Source organism: Falco rusticolus, chromosome Z, assembly GCF_015220075.1.
Source record: "Falco rusticolus isolate bFalRus1 chromosome Z, bFalRus1.pri, whole genome shotgun sequence".
NCBI lineage: Eukaryota > Metazoa > Chordata > Aves > Falconiformes > Falconidae > Falco > Falco rusticolus.
The window spans coordinates 59,392,687-59,408,718 of record NC_051210.1 but is presented as its reverse complement, the minus strand read 5'-3'; the positions used below and the strand labels follow the sequence as shown (position 1 = coordinate 59,408,718).

Below are 16,032 nucleotides of genomic sequence, written 5' to 3'. Positions count from 1 at the left end.
CTAAACCATAATTTTATCTGCAGATGCTTTAAATGAGTATCACTGCTAGGAGACATGTGTGTGGTTAGCATTAGATATCTTAAGATACTTTAAAAATTATAAAGTTCTTGGAAAGCCTGGGTTGTCAAGAGTGCCGCTTTGAAACTGGAAGTGTTCAAGTGGGATCTTAAAGGAAGGCTAGCGGAGAATGATCTGTTCTGGGGGGAAAAGGTTTGAAAACAGAAGCTTTGCAGGCGGTTTTTAAGACGTTTTCCTGCAAAGTAAGTTAAGTATTAACCGCATTTTTTTTCAGAAGGTTTAGACTAAAGAATGATTAGAAGCGGGGGAGCTGGCGTTTTACCATTCCCGCTGCCCATCCCGTGTGCCCGGCACGACTGGGCGCGCTGGGGCTGACAGGCTGCGGCGCGCGGTGGCTGGAGCTGGCCTGGCACCGCCGGGGCCGCGCCGTGCCAGCCCTTGGCCAGGTCCCTGGGGGCGGCACCTGACGGACCGCGGGTTATCCGAGCGCCAGGATGGGGGTCAGCCTTAGTGCGGCTGTTCCCAGAGACTCTCCCCTTCGGCCAGCCCGCTGGGACAGCCGTGACGCTGCCCTGGCACACCAGCCGGCCCGCGGCCGAGGTGCCCCGCACGCGGGCCCCGAGCGGGCCGGACGGGGCCTCCTCCGCCTCGCTCGGCTCCGGCCCGGCCCCGCTGGGGCGCACCCCGCCGCCCCGCCACGGGCACGGCGCGGGCACCCCGTGGCGGCGGGCGGTGTGAGAGCGGGGGACGTCAGTGTGAGGGGGCCGGTCCTGGGAGGGCAGGGCGGGCGCGTCCCGTCCCTCCCCGCCCCTCGCTGCGGCTCCCTCCCTCCCTCCGGCTGGGGGCGGCGGGGTCGGCGCTCGCCGGGATCCCATTCCTCCTCCCTCGGTGCATGGTCGCGACGGGAGCGGGGGAGGGCGAGCCCGGCGGGCGCGAGCCGGAGGCGGCGGCGAGAGCGGAGCGCCAGGGCGGAGGAGCCGCCGCTGCTGGGCGGAGGTGAGGCGGCGGCCCCGCTGAAGTTGTGGGAGGGCGGGAGGGAGGACGGGGGCCGCCGGCCGCGTGTCCATTCATTGCCCGTGCGCCTCCGGGCCGGTTTGCGGCCGCAAGGCGGGCCGGGCAGCCGCCGCGGGGTGACGGGGCACGGCGCAGCGGTAGCGGTAGCGGCGGGAACGGGGCTGTGGCGCCGGGGAAGCGGCGGGGCCAGAGGGCGTGCGCTCGCCCCTTTCCCGCGGGGCGGCGGGGAGCCAGGGCGCGACCCAGCGGGCGGCGGGACGCCCGGAGCCGACGGCTGCCTCCCTCCCGCCTCCCCTCGCTTGAGCGCGGAGGTGCCGCCGAAAAACCAGCCCCGGCGGGACGCGGCTCCTACCGCCCGGCACCGGGCGGGGTTCGGCGGCGCGGGGAGGGGGGGGGGGCAGCACGGAGCGGTCGCGGTTGCCATCGGTGTGTGGGTTGTCGCAGGGAGGGCGGCGGGGGTTGCCGCGCTTCCTCCTGCTAGGTTTCTGGGGGAAGCGCCGTAAGGAGCGGGGCGGAGCGGGGGAGCCCGAGACGGTCGAAGCGGCGGGGACGCGGCCCGCCGCGGGGTACCCTGGCAGCTTCACGCAGGACGGGTAGCGCGATGGGGAGAGGGGGCACCCCCCGGCCGCGCTGCACCCCCCGGCCGCGGCACCTGCTGCCCCCCCCGTGGGGGGGGACTGGCCGGGACTGCTCCCGTCCTCAGCCAGCTGCCTGGGGAGCCAGGGTTCAAAGCTCGCTTTGGCGCCTTCCCACCTCCGACGTGTCCATCCTTCCCCTCGCCTTTTTGCGCTAAATTCTTGAGGGTGTGCGAGGGTATTTTGTTTCTTGGAGCCCTTCGGGGAAGGCAAGAAGTAGATGGCACATGTTACCGGTGAAGGTTTGTTGGTAGTTTGGGCGCCACTCCAAAGGAACTCTGTAACACGCTGCTGAGATTGGATCCCATAATTCAGAACTTGCGGGTGCATTGGAGCAACGTCAAGTAAAACAACATGGGCTGGCAGCGCTGTGTCTGGACAAGTGTGCACGTTGCCAGTACCTGGTGGCAGAGCGGCAGGGTTGCTCCATCATACTAAGTTTACACCAAGCCAGAAGTAAGCAGATGAGATGCTGCGAGTGTGTGCGTCCTGATGAGAGATGTGTAATTAGGAATGACTGAAAACAATTAAAAAGCTCTGGCCTCATCTAGAAGAAAATGTTGTATCTGTTAATTAAAAGGTTTGGTTTTCTTAGGGAAACATTCTGAGGCACCATTACAGGTCCCTTAATGAAAATGTCGCTTGGTCCCAGGCCTGCAGTGGGTTCTGGGTGCAGAATCTCACACCTGCAGGGAGCCCTGTTGTTTTCAGGGGGTTTGCTTTGGTCGCAGAAACATTACAGACCTATAGTTCATGGAGGCCTAAATACATGCAGTGCACAAAGAGTGATTTGTTAGACGGTGTCAGTGACGGTAAAATCAGTGTTCCAGTTTATTTTTCTGAATAAAATATGCTACAAAAATATAATCCCAATTAATCTCTTTCTTGAGTATTTTCCATATCACTTTCTTGAGTATTTTCTTCGTGTCTACCCATTGTTAGATGCAGTATATAGACAGGCTGTTGGTCTGCTCTGTTAGGGCAGTTGTTAATGAGAGGGTTTTATCTCAGACAGTTTCTTGGCAGCATTCATTGATTTTCATTGCATATGCTATTTGCAGCCACTCCAACTTTAATAACATTGCTGCTTCTCAGGTTTTCTCTGGGTCATGGAGTGGGTTTAATCAGTATGTAGAACATGGCCTACTTCACCTTTCTTTAGTTAATCACCTATTTTTATTAAGTATTCTGGGAAATGCTTGCGTGGTGATGTGCCTGCATGTTGGGCAAGTAACAGTAGTGTGTCAGTTTCTTTTAGGAGTATTATCAGTGGGACTGGACACAGCATTGCTGCATAAGAATGTTCTTGTCCTTTTTTTTTTTTTACCTATTTAATCAAAGCATATTCCTCCACATCTTCTAAGTCACTCTTGATTGTGCTGGGCTGGTAAGTTTGGATCAGGAATACCGCCAGCAAAGACTGAAAGGAAGCCAGTAATTGACATGATCTTTTTTTCGTGTTCTAGCTTGTAGCTGTGAAAATTGCTTGTGGTGTGCTGTAATACAGGAGGACAATGACATATTAAGTGCTATATGCTGTTGCGTCAGCAGAATCTGATTGGGCTGCAGGTGATTGTATAGCTGGCACCAGGCAAGAAGGCCAAAGTTTTGTTTTGCTTATGGTGTAGACATGAAAAGGAGGATTCTTTATTTTTCTGAGTGATGTGAAGAACACAATTATTCATCAAAATTTGTATTTCCAGAAGCTTCTCATTTGTTAGACATTCAGTAGCAGTTGGAGGGCTCCCCAGTAAGAGAAGTGGTGGTTGCGATGAGGGGTTGGTTGAACACAGGATGGCAGCTCCTGGCAGATGATGCCTGTTTATCCACTGTAGGCAACAGCCAGTTTCTAGGAGTTTCACCCCCAGTGTCTTAAAGCTAGCTTGTTGTAAGAGGAAAAAGGAGTCATCTCTTCAGGTAGGAATGGCCCCCACTGAAGCAGCTGGGCTTCCCCCTCACCATGCAACAGTCCCAGAGCCGTCTGATAAAGCTCCGAGGGGATTGAGGGTGGCTGCTCCGCTGTCCCGAGCTGTCCTTGCTTCCTACACACACGTGTGTGCGTTCGTGCACAGGCACAAGCATAGAGGGCTCCTCTTGTTGGCTGACCTGTTGTCGCACCATGCAGCCTGTGGGGAGGAGAGCAAAGATCAACCTCTGAACTGCTGGTGGCTTTTGGCAATGAGAGAAGCCTGTTTTGTCCCCATTCCTTCCTTTGTCATGAACAGGGGCTTTTTGTGTGTTCTTATTTGCTGCTTTCGTCTCTGTTTTCAGTGCCTCCCTTCCCCCACAACAGTACCCATTTCTCTGCTTTCTGGCTAGACGATAAATCATTCGTGGTGTCAAAGTTTTGCACTCATTTGGGAGCAAGGGCAGAGTTGGTGAGCGGCTGGAAGGCGTTACTGGCTCTCAGAGCACTTTCTTTGATGCAGACAATTGCTGATGTGATCATAGCTGATAAGTCTGTTAAAATGATGCCAAAGACTTTTGCTTAGATTATTTTGCCCTTCCGGTTTTCTAGCTTTCACAGAAATTAACAGGATTCTCCCAGGTCATGGTGCCTAAAATCTGCCCTGGAAATGTGGAAATAACAGGGTGTGTTCCTCCAAAATCATAGTCCTATGTACAGATGAACTGGGATTAAGCTGGATGTATGGCCTTTGTAAACTCAGATAACAAACTAGTGCTGTTATCACTTGTCTTTTTTAAATTGCTGAGGACATATGGTCAGATACTCTGAAAGCTGTGTAAACAAAAGTTCTATTATTTTATTTTTAAACGGTCTTCTAAGTACAGCAAATAGTTTCAGTTGTTTTCATATTGTATTACTGAATGTAGTTAATGCATTTTGGAAAATACTTTACTGCTAATCTGAGATCTTAAATTTTTTTAATTGCATTTGTTTCTTCCTGTGTTTAGACTTTAGGAGGTCAGACATAAACCATGGATAGGCATTTCAACACCAGTTAATCAGAGAACAATCCGTTTTCCTAGAAGATAATTTTGTGGAACGTAATTCCAAAGAAAACAAAATCTGCAATGAAAAAAATTGCCACAAAAGTTAGCAAATGACTGTAAATGTGCCCATTCTATGTGAGTGGATCCATAATATATCTGAAATTCTGAACTGAGTACATGTAGCAATTGGGCAAATGCCTTTTCTATCACTGAGCATACATAAATCATAGCAGAAGATATTTAGGGACTGTTCTGCTGTTCACACAATCAACAGGATCCAGTTTCTGATGCAGTATATGTAATAAAAGAATAATATGTTGCTGAAGATTAATTTCTGCAGTTTTCCTTGTTTTCTGGTCCTCGTCATCATGATAACTTTGTCAGCATGGTGCCGTACAGTCAAGTTAGATGTGAGGTTTTCAAAGGAGATCTAGAATATTTAAGACATAGCTGCATCAGCAGAGTGCTGGCAGCAGTTTGTTCCTTAAAACATTTCTAATTTATGTTGGTTTAAATGTTGTTGGTTGGAATTTTCTTTAAGAGTTTCGTTGGGGCCCATGGTGAAAGCATGAAAACTAAGTGATAAAACATAAAAATGAAATACCATGAAAAGAGAGGAAAAAATGGGAGAAAGTGTCATACTGTGTTGCAGGCACTGAAAGGACTATAACAAATGAATCCAGACACTCAAGGAGGCCGTACTTTAAGCTGATTCTCAGATCCTTTAATTTTCACCTTTATAGAGCTTCTAGTGCTCAGAAAGGATTAACAAAGCAATATTGCCAAAGCAGCTGTACAGCCTCCTTTGTCATTGGTGTCAATGCTACATTTCAGATGACTTTGTCTTAATACTGTCTTATCTTAAAAATTGGAGGTCTAGGTTCATGTTTTATACATGATATCTAACATTTTACTGGTGAAAATGCTGTGGGTTTGTATTAGCTTTAGAGTTCACTAATTGATCTTCATGTTTGCTAACACCTGACATTGCATACTTTGTATGCATTCTCATGCATCGTTTATGACAATTCACCAGGTCAGTTTGTTCCAGATGAATAACAGTAAGTTTTATAGGTAAGATCATATAATAGGCTGTAATAGTACAATTGATATTTATTGTAAAGTTTGAGTGTAGGTTGTTGATCTTTTCATCTTGCAGGATTCTTTTTGATGCCATGTAGGTTCTTCTGTTATGGTGCTTTAGAAAAAAATCTTGTAAGTTTACTGCTAATAGGAATGGTCAACATGATAATTGTAGCAATTATAACCTGGGCCTAGTCCGAGCTGAATGTTTAATTAGTTCATTAAAAGCCATATGGTCTTTAAACCAGCTTTGTTCAAGCAGTGCGATTCCTGAGGGTGGCTGTGACAGAACTTTTTTGGTTCAGCTGCCAGACATAATCCCTTAAACCTGTTTGGAAAGAATCACCTGTGATGTGGAAGGATAGATTCAGTCTCTGTATTTGATATCCTGTTGAGATTGCAGATAGGGTGCCAGCTGGTGCCATCTGTGTTTATAGCTTTTGCAATAGTATTCACCAGGACATTATCTGAAAGCCAAATCAGTTTACATAGGTCAGTGAATTGCAGCTTGCAAGGCTTATGTCTGCAATCATTGTAAACAGGTTTTTCAGAGTTTTGATTGAACTTTCATTTGTCAAAACCTGACCTTATCACTATAGTTGTGTGGTGGTGCTAATGCACTGGTTTTATATGCTGGCATATGCGTTTGAGAGAAGCTTTGTTTTAATGGTTTACATGCGCTTGGTTTGTCTCTTAGTGTATGCGTATTGCTTTGTTATGTCCTGTAAAAACAGGAATTTTGTGGAGGGAAAGCTGTAACAAAAATATTTTTGTATATGGGGTGGTGGTTTTTTATTTTTTTTTAGTGTATGTACAGTGCTGCACTGGAAATATAGTTACTGTTCCTACAGTAAAGTACCTGTAAGAGAAGGTGCTGAAGATAAGAGTAGTTTGACAGATGTCTGGAGTTTACTAATGTCCTGGTTTTGGCTGCGATACAGTTAATTTTCTTCCTAGTAGCTGGTGTAGTACTGTGTTTGGGATTTAATATGAGAATAATGTTGATAACACTGATGTTTTAGCTGTTGCTGAGCAGTGCTTATGCAGAGTCAAGGGCTTTTCAGCTTCTCCCACCATCCCACCAGTAGGCTGGGGGTGCACAAGAAGGTGTGAAGATACACAGCTGGGACAGCTGACCTCAACTGGCCAAAGGGATGTACCGTAACATATGACACTATGGTCAGCAATGGAAGGGGAGCTACAGCATTTTGTCTTCCCAAGTAACTTATGTGTGATGGAGCCCTGCTTTCCTGGGGATGACTGAACACCTGTCAGCCAGTGGGAGGTGATGAATCAATTTCTTGTTTTGCTTTGCTTGCGTGGGCGGCTTTTGCTTTACCTATTAAATTGTCGTCATCTCAACCCAGGAGTTTTCTCACATTTACTCTTCCAGTTCTCTCCCACATCCCACTGGGTGGGAGTGAGCGAGTGGCTGTGTGGGGCTGAGTTGCCAGCAAGGGCTGACCGTGACAACTAAAGCAAGATTTGTACAGAATTTCTCAAGAGAGTTATTTGTGTGCAAAGAATGGCAGCATCTTTCTGCAGAGCTATTTGGTACTGATGAATAGTATGTATTGAATTGTGCTTGTAATATAAACCGTGGAGAGTATCTCATGCAAATACTATAGCTCTTTCAGCCTTCTGTAGAACTTACTTATTTTACGAAACAAGGCAGTAAGCATATGTGATCATCATTAGAATTTTAGCAATCGTAACTCTGCTTCAGAACAGACACCTGATAAAACCTGATCATTATCTTGCTCAGGCAATTCTGAATAGTGTAATGTTTACATGAAGATTTCAAATATAAGTTATGGTCTAAATATGGTAACAATTTTTTTATAGCTTTTACATGTTGAGGTTAGTTGCACATATATTAATTTTAAATCTAGTCATGTTTGTGGATTCATTTCTGTGCTTTTAGAAGATTTTTTTTAAGTTATGAGTTCACCATTAAGTGGAGGGCCAAGTTGGGCATGATAATAAAATTACAGTTTTATGCTCAATAGAGTTTTATGCAGTGTTATGTCTCCTGTCTCTCTCTGCATTGTTTTTTCTCAGAACAGTGTTCCTCTGGTATGGTTTACCTTTCAAGAGTTAACAAAGATCTCATTTTTCTCTCTGTTTTAGGTTTTCTTTAAGTTACTAATAGACATAGTACATGACAGCTGGAGTGCAGGATTTTCCACAGACTGCCCAACTGATTGCTCTGCTGAGATGCTAGATAATTTAGCAGAGGTATCCAGTTTGCAGAAATGTGCATGAAGTTTGTGTTGTGCATACATGTTTATTCAGCCATTAGTCATGATCATGACTGCATAAAATCAGTGTAATTACCTTCAACCAATCTTTATATCTAAGTGACCCAGACTGCATTCCATGACAGCCCTGACAGCTTGAATTAGAGTTTGCCTTTCATCGTAGCCAAGTTCGGAGTACAGAAATATCCAGCCTTTCTTGAGCTTGCTCAGTGCAAGAATGGGACATGTTAACATGAAAGAGTGAAAGTCTAGTCTAAAATAGAGCCTCAGAAATGTTCTAATAGGCACTTGACCAGCCCATATCAGCAGTTTACCTAGTTTTTCTGTTGAACATTGCATGCATTGCACAGTAGATGTGCAGTCTGTTGCTTTCAAGTGCGTCAAGGCTGTTGCCCATGCACACTGTGCTCTGCCTAGTATGCCTCTGCTTCCAAGCCATGTTTAAAGAATGCCTGAGGGAGGTTAGAGAATATAAGTCCTTGCAGCTCCAGGCTGCTAGTATTCCTTTCTTTCCACAGGCTTCTTGGAGCTGGGCAGGGGAAGGGTCTGACTGAATAGTTTGTGTGAGCCGAATGTTTGTAACCTCACTTGTTTTTCCAAGGCAGCCCTGTAAAACACTTGCCCCGCCCTCCTTTCTTTTTTTTTGTTGTGAAATCTCACTGAAAAGAAGAGATTCTGCCTCAGGTTTCAAGGAAGACATCGTAAAAAGACAGGATTGGAAGAGGCCTAATGAAGTCATCTAGTCCATTCATCTGCCTCAGGTTAGGATCATCCGTGTCTGTCACCTGTGACTTGTTTTAAGGAACTCAACATATTGTCTCCCTTACATCATCATGTAGTGTGAAAGAAAGTCTTTTTTTCATGTTATCCAGTTCACACCTTTCTTGCTGCAGTTTAGCACCATAACTGCTCATCCTGCATTTCAGACAAAGCAAATAGTTGTTTTTTTTTCTTAAAACTTTTTTTTATTATGCTGCTTCTTAACTATCATAGCCTGCTATTTCTTTAAGCTTAATTCTTTGACCTCACATGTGCTGTTTTCTGTACACCAGTTATTTTTGTTGCTTTTCATTGGGTTAACCTCCATTAATTCACATCTATTTTGCTCTGTCCAAGTTAAGACGATATTACACTTGAGGTTTTAATGATGTTGAATAAAATGAAATGGGATCCTCTTCATACTTCCTGACACAATACGTTCCCTCTTGCAGTGCTGTGACTCTTTCATGGTCAGGCAGTGATCAGCCATATCCTCATTCAAGGACATGTGGTCTAAGACATTGTTCTCACCTGTTGTTTTATGGCTGGTTATTTCTGCTAACTGTAGCTTCTTGCAGGTGTTTTTAGTAAAGATGGCATTGGTTTTTTCAGGTCATTCCTTCAGTTTGTAATTCTGACTTGTTTTCGTTTCCTCCAATAAACATGCTGCCTTTTCGATTGCTGATGTTAATCTGGAACAGTTTACTTTTTCACACCATACAGATTCTGAATATACCAAAACAAATATTCTTCAGAAATCTTACCTAAAAAGGAAGAAATTTTTAACCAAGTCTCTTTTTTTCTGCTTGTAATGATACTTTCCAGGGAAGGAAATGTAGAAAAGTGGGAAAATTTTAGGACAAAATGTTTTCCTTGTAGTGCCAGTGATTTAAATTAGCCATGTGCATTGAAGAAAATGCACATCTGTGGAAAGAATTCTCCAGAGTCCCAATAGTCCTGTGGACTGGGGAAAGCAATTCATGCCGATTGTAATGCTCAGAGGGAAACCTCTTTTCTCGTCAAAACTTTCCCTTAATTTACAGGTGATGGAGGTAAATATTTTCACAAGAAACTCTTGGCCTCCATCCTTGTCTATTTTTGTAATATTAATACTAGTTCCTTGTATAATTAGAACCTGTTGAAAAATGCACTTTCAGGGGCAGTAGCTGTAGTTAAAACCATACAAGTTGTGTGTGAAAGAGGGAAATCGAAAGACCAAACTGGCAGAATTAAATGTCCAGAAGAATGTAGGTTAGAAAAAAAATTGAGGAATAAGTCAAAGAACAGGAAGTCTGCTACGAAAGAATCTGTAGGGCCAGTAGATTATTTGGAATAAAAAGAACATTCAGGGAAGATAAGGCCATAGTAGAAATTCTAAGTGCATATTTTACTTTTTCTGTTTGCTGCAAGGATGATCAGATGTTTAACACCTTCCATACAACTGGTAATGCAATGATAATTTTATAAAAACATGAACAGCATAGTGAGTGTGATAAGGATCAGTTGTCTCTCCCAGTATGAGAACTAATGAGCATGGAAATGAAACTGGTAGGTGCTGGGTTTGGAACTGCAAAAAGAGGAGTTTTGTTTCATGCATGTATTATTAAGTTGTGTAACTCTACAGGATGTGGTGGATACTGAAAACTTACACTGATTCAAAGGGAGACTGGACAACATGAATGGAAGAAAAAGACTTATTACATACATAAGCATGACCTCTGGCTTTGAGATTCCCTGAGCTGCAAATTATTGGAGACTGTAGAGTGTTTGGGGAAACTATGACTAAACACTTACACTATTCTTATCCTTTTCCCCAGACATCTGCTTTTGGCTGCTCTTGGAGATGGGGAGTACTGGCTAGAAGGTTTGACTTGGCATAATTTTAGATTTGTCTTTTTAAATTGTGAAAACTCTAGACACATTTTTCTGTGAGTTAGCAACTCAGGGTAGCATCTGCAAATCTTTTACTTTGTAGACTGAAAGCCTCCTATTCATCTTCCTTATAAATTGTAGATATATAAATTATATATAAGGCAGAAGAACATTTTTAATAAAACACAAAAATCACCATGAACATTTGTCTGTCTCCAGCCGGTTGGCGACAGCTATAAATTATGTTTCATTTCAGTCATGTTAAACTGCCAGATGAGATAATACATATTTAGGCAATCTGAGTAGCTATGCCTGTAAACGTAACTTGGTTTTTCTGATGTATTTTCTCTTGACATGTGTGTGAAATTGTATTTAATATGGAAGTTTTTTGTCTGCCCTTCTCCCTTCTACTATTGATATGTTTTAACTGGTGATATGAACACAAAATATGTGAGATTCCCTGCAGAGTTGGAGAAAATACTGAAAGCTCTTAGATTTCTGATGAACACAGAGCAGTATAGAGGGAGGATGCTGCTGTGTTACTTATTTTTCTACAGACACTTGTTTACTGGACTGATTTAGAGTGTTGATTCAGTGGTATGTCTTTAGGGCACTCACCAGCAGATCAAAAACCCATAACCACATGATGCAGCCTTCTCATGTCAACATACATTGTCAGCCCCAATGCTAATGTTAATGTTGTACTTCTAAGTTTTCTGCTCTGCCAGATATTGTTCCTCTCTCTGCAGCCTGACAGTGCCAGACCAGATATTGTTTGTCCTCCTTCAGCTGTTGTGAAGTTGGCATGATTGCAGCATCCTGCACTCCGGCAAACTTGACAGAAATGTGATTGTGTCCACACCTGCTCGGGGTGAATTTGTATTGCATGGTGGTCGTACCAGATGGTAATGTACCAGATGGTAATCTGGCATTAATGAAGACACAGCCATGTGTTGCACATGCATTCTTTACTTTCCTGTCATGTATTAATATATTTAACACACTTTCGCTGGGTTTTCCAAAGTGGCTGTGGAGGTTAAATTAACAATGCCTTTCACTCCAGACTGTGTCTGCAGGCTTCTTCATGTCTTGCCACCTATATGTTTCCTCTATTCTTGTAATACCAAATAAACAATTGCATCTTCCTTTTCTGTGTGGTCTGAGGCATGAGGGAAAGTAACTTTGCCTGGAGGTGGAAAGCCTGTGCAGTGATTATGCTGCTGTACAGTGCTTTTTTGTACCAGATATTATGCTGTTCTGTGTTACTGGTGGTTGAGTTCCCAAGTTACCCTGTGCTGCTGCAGCAGAGCCTGGGTTAAAGAGGCAAGGATCATGGAAGTATTGGGAGGTTTTTTCCTGAGCCTTTGCAGTCTGTTCCCGTGTCTGCTGCAGAAGCAGATTGATCATGCTGAAACTCCATACAGTTGACTTCACACATGGAAGTGGACTTCATTAAAAGTATGTGGCTTTGGGGGTAAGGAAAGAAAGGCAACACTTGAGTTTGTGTAGGTGAGACTATTGAAGTTTGTTGCAAATAACTGTAAGTGCTCCCTTGTTATTGTTGGGATGTTTGTATATAGTAGCTACTTTGATCTCTGATCTCTGCACACTGAGTGAATGTTAATTTATGTTACTACAGCAATGTTGTTTTGTGACTACCTTAAGAGTAAACTGTAGGAAAACCCAGAAGTATTCTTATGTTCAAATACCATCATCTGATACCTGCAAGTATTTGAGCTGATCCTGTATTTGGATGTAGCAAATACAATTCTGTTCTCTGAAAGTTTATTAAAGCTGTGCCAAATACAATTAATCATAGTCAACAGCATCACAGCTGGGTATTTCAGAATTGATAAAGGCAAGTAAGTTTTCTGTTTAGACAGGGAAGTTGTCCAGCCCTTCTCTTGGACTAAAACACCTCTCTTGTATGGATAGGGGAAGGTTTGGCCATGTTATAACTGATTATACTGAGAAGTATGTCAGGTAACATGAAGCTGCTGTTTAGATACGTAACTGTGCTTTTTGAGCTGAAGAATCGTGCGAGGTTCTTTGCCAGAGAATCGTGCGAGGTTCTTTGCCAGAGAATCAGGGAATACATCCAAGGGGCTCATACTTTAGATACAATATGTGAAAACAGTCCAAAGAAAATCTGTACTGTTTTTTCTCCATATAGCTTTTTGCTATGGAGTTACACAGCTAAAGAAAGAGAAGAATGGCCTTGTATCTAGGTGTCAATCAATCAATCAACTGATCATTGACCTCAGACATAGTACATATGATAGTAATTCTTTTTCTAAGTTTTTATGTAGCCAGACCATATCTCTTAATGAGAAAACTGTTAAACACTCTCTCTTTGGAGATTAATGATGTCCCTTCCAGAATCTAAATGATAATCCAAAGAAGTCTTTACTGCTGTCCCTTCCTCCTGCAACAGACGTATTTGTCAAGAGTTGTCAGACGGTATTTTATTATTCACTCAATATTATACAATTCCTGAAGATGTCAGAAATTCTCACATGCACAAAAAGTTCTACTGATGTCATAACAAATAATTTAAAAAACAATTAACAAGTCTTCCATTTGAAATTTTTGTTCTGAATTCTTACCTATGGTCTCACAGTTCTCTGCCAAGGAACAGTCTACATTTGCAGGCTTTGATGTTTGTTCCTTCAGTTTCCATTCATGCTTGCTCTTGTGACTAAGTAGAATATATTATATTATTTTTTTTTTTCCCAGTGAGGATGAAGAGTTCAGATTTGCATCTAACAAGCCAAATAATTTGGAAAACATGTATGCTTCTTTCCAATGTACTTTTCTCTACTGCAAAGACTGAACAAAGATGAAAACTGATCAAAGTCAATGTTGTCATTACTCACTTGTGTTTTTCTGTATCTGATAACGTGAAAGATTAGGCAGTGGTTAATGAAAATCCAGTGCATCAGATCTGTGTCTGTCCATCTGGGCTGAGGAATCATTCATCAGCTGAGGGGAGCAGTATATGTGTAGCCATATTTGCAAATGTGTAATATAGTCCACATTATCTCTAAAATCCTCAGGCATTATGGCCCGTGTCAGGAAGATGTTGGTCTGAAAAATGATTGATAGCCAGCTACAGTCCCTTTGTATGCTGAAGCAGTTTGCAGGCTAAGGGGAATAAAAATTACCTGTTACTTACTTTTTGTGGACTGATGTAGACCATTATGTGCTCCTCCTCAGTCAAATTCTCATAAAAATTTAAAACTTATTTCCCATTTCTTTTTTAAAAAGCAGTGTTTTGTTTTTAACTTCGGTTTCCCTTGGTTTCCTGAAAAGCCTCAGAAGCTTAAAACATCATTATGTATCTCCTTATTTAGAGAGGAAGCAGCTACAGCTTTTGGTTTTTTTTTAAAGGAACTCTAAATGATAAAAATAGCTAAAATTTTACATTACCTGCAATAGTAACAAATAAGCACTGGCTTCTTATTTACAGATGTGTGGAAGGGCGCAGGACATTGTCCTCCTAAAGAGGGGAGCAGGCAGAAGGTGTAAGTGGTGGTGCAAGGGTGCACACAAGGGCTCAGCAGACAGACTCCGGCATCTGGACTGCCCCTAGGAAAACACACAGATCTCTCTTCACAACAGCTTCTGTGAGGTTTCTTGCTTGGAGCATGGAGTTCTGTTGTCCTTGGATCCCCACTGATACCGTGATTTTGCTTGTTAGAAGCAAACAGTGTACCTCTTAATCTGTGTTTATCTCATTAGCAGGTGATGGAAAAATAGCCTGTCTGCTGGTATTGCAGTGAAACTGGTGTCCTGTTCAAAAATAATAAATACATCCACTTACTGGTTCTGTCTGCTGTTTGCAGTTGGCAGCTTCATAAAATCTCTTCACTGTGCGCTACCATTCTGTTTTTGCATATTAAATTATTTCATCCTGGATGATTTATATGTCCTAGTAGCTCTGGATTTAACTAGTTCAAATTAAAGTGTTTCTTTGTTTTAACATGTGCATGCTGTTACTCTATTAATGGTTGAGTAATGTAGCGATAGTGTTTGGTTTTGAACCAAGAATGGACTGAAAATTGTTGCTTAGTATTGTCCTTAGTGAGTAATGTTGGTCCATATTTTAAGCTTTGAATCTTAATTTTTCCACTCATACTTTTTTTTTGTGTGTGTGTCTTCATTTAACTGAGATAAAGATTTAAAGGGGAAAATAACTATATATGGCTATATGTGGCTGCAGGCAACCTAGAGTCTATGCAGCAGGAACGTGATCTTTTTTCTTTTTTTTTTTTTCTCTTTTTTTTTCTCTGACGTTTGCATGATCTCACAGTGGAATAAATGATTCAGTAGTTGATCCCTTCCCCTGGATTATGGCTCTGCTGAGAGCCAGGTTTTTGAATGGCTTCTCTTTAATCTATCTTGTTTTGAAGATAGGGCACACTTGGTTTTTTAAAAGGGCAGACATTCTTTAACTGTCAGCTAGTTGGATCAGAAGCAACCATTGAATGATAAAGTTCATATTCCATCTCCTGTAATTTCACATGATCAGGAACTAGTTGGTTTTCCGTTTCCTTCTGTGTGGATGTTTGCATGTTTGTAACTTGAAGGCTGGCACAAGATGATCTGTACCCACTTCTGTGGTTGCTGACTGTGGCTCAGAGAGCTCTGCAGTTCTGAAAGCTTTTGCATCTTGAAGTTTAAATAAATGAAGTGGTCAGCAGAAGATTTTTTCTGAAAATGAATTTGTTTCTTCTGTCATGTTGGAATTATTTAGGAGTGCAAGCCTCTGCAGAGGCCTCTAGCTATTCCTGCATCCTCAAATTCCGCTGGGATAGCCAGTGTTCAGTCTGGCAATGGTAATAGTTCTTGAGGTGCCAGTAACTATTTGGTGAATGTCTCTCTCTGCTCTTCTAGCCATATGTAAGTGATCTGAGCCTTGGGCGGGTTAGTTGCTTCATGATTACTATGTGTGACTTTCTGGGGAGTGTGTGGTCCAAGAGACCTCACAGATTTCCTGGATGTGGCCCACACTGTAATTGTGTCTATTATTTATTATATCCTTTCAAAAACAGAAGATAAACTAGTTTCCCTAATGATTAGATTATTTTCATGTGCTTGAATGAGTTTCTGCTCTGAGAGGGAAGGTATTTTGGTTTCCTTTCATTTCACTTACTTGTCTGTGCACTGTTTTTGCTCAGCTCAGCTGGAAGATTCACCACCTGTGCATCGGTTTGTTCCAGCACAAGGTAGATAGTTATTATGTGAACAGTTAATTTTTTAATCACATGCACTGTCTAGAAAATATAAAAACAAGTGGCTGTGTTGAAGTTTTTATTTTGCTTATAATATATTTATACAATATGATACTTACAATAATGTGATTGCTTGTTACATAGTTAACTTTTGAGATGTATTTTGAGTCTTATATACATAGAGGTCTTAATTTTGTTTGA

General features: G+C 42.7%; 1 protein-coding gene across 1 annotated transcript in view; it reads left to right on the top strand.

Annotated features, from left to right (window-relative positions):
- Positions 1 to 838: 838 nt before the first annotated feature.
- Positions 839 to 16,032, top strand: part of LHFPL2 (LHFPL tetraspan subfamily member 2) — a 125,620-nt gene continuing 110,426 nt past the window's right edge. Inside the window, exon 1 of the mRNA XM_037374218.1 lies at positions 839 to 1,014. The gene's annotated coding sequence lies outside the window, so the exon portion shown is untranslated. The remainder of the gene's footprint in view (positions 1,015 to 16,032) is intronic.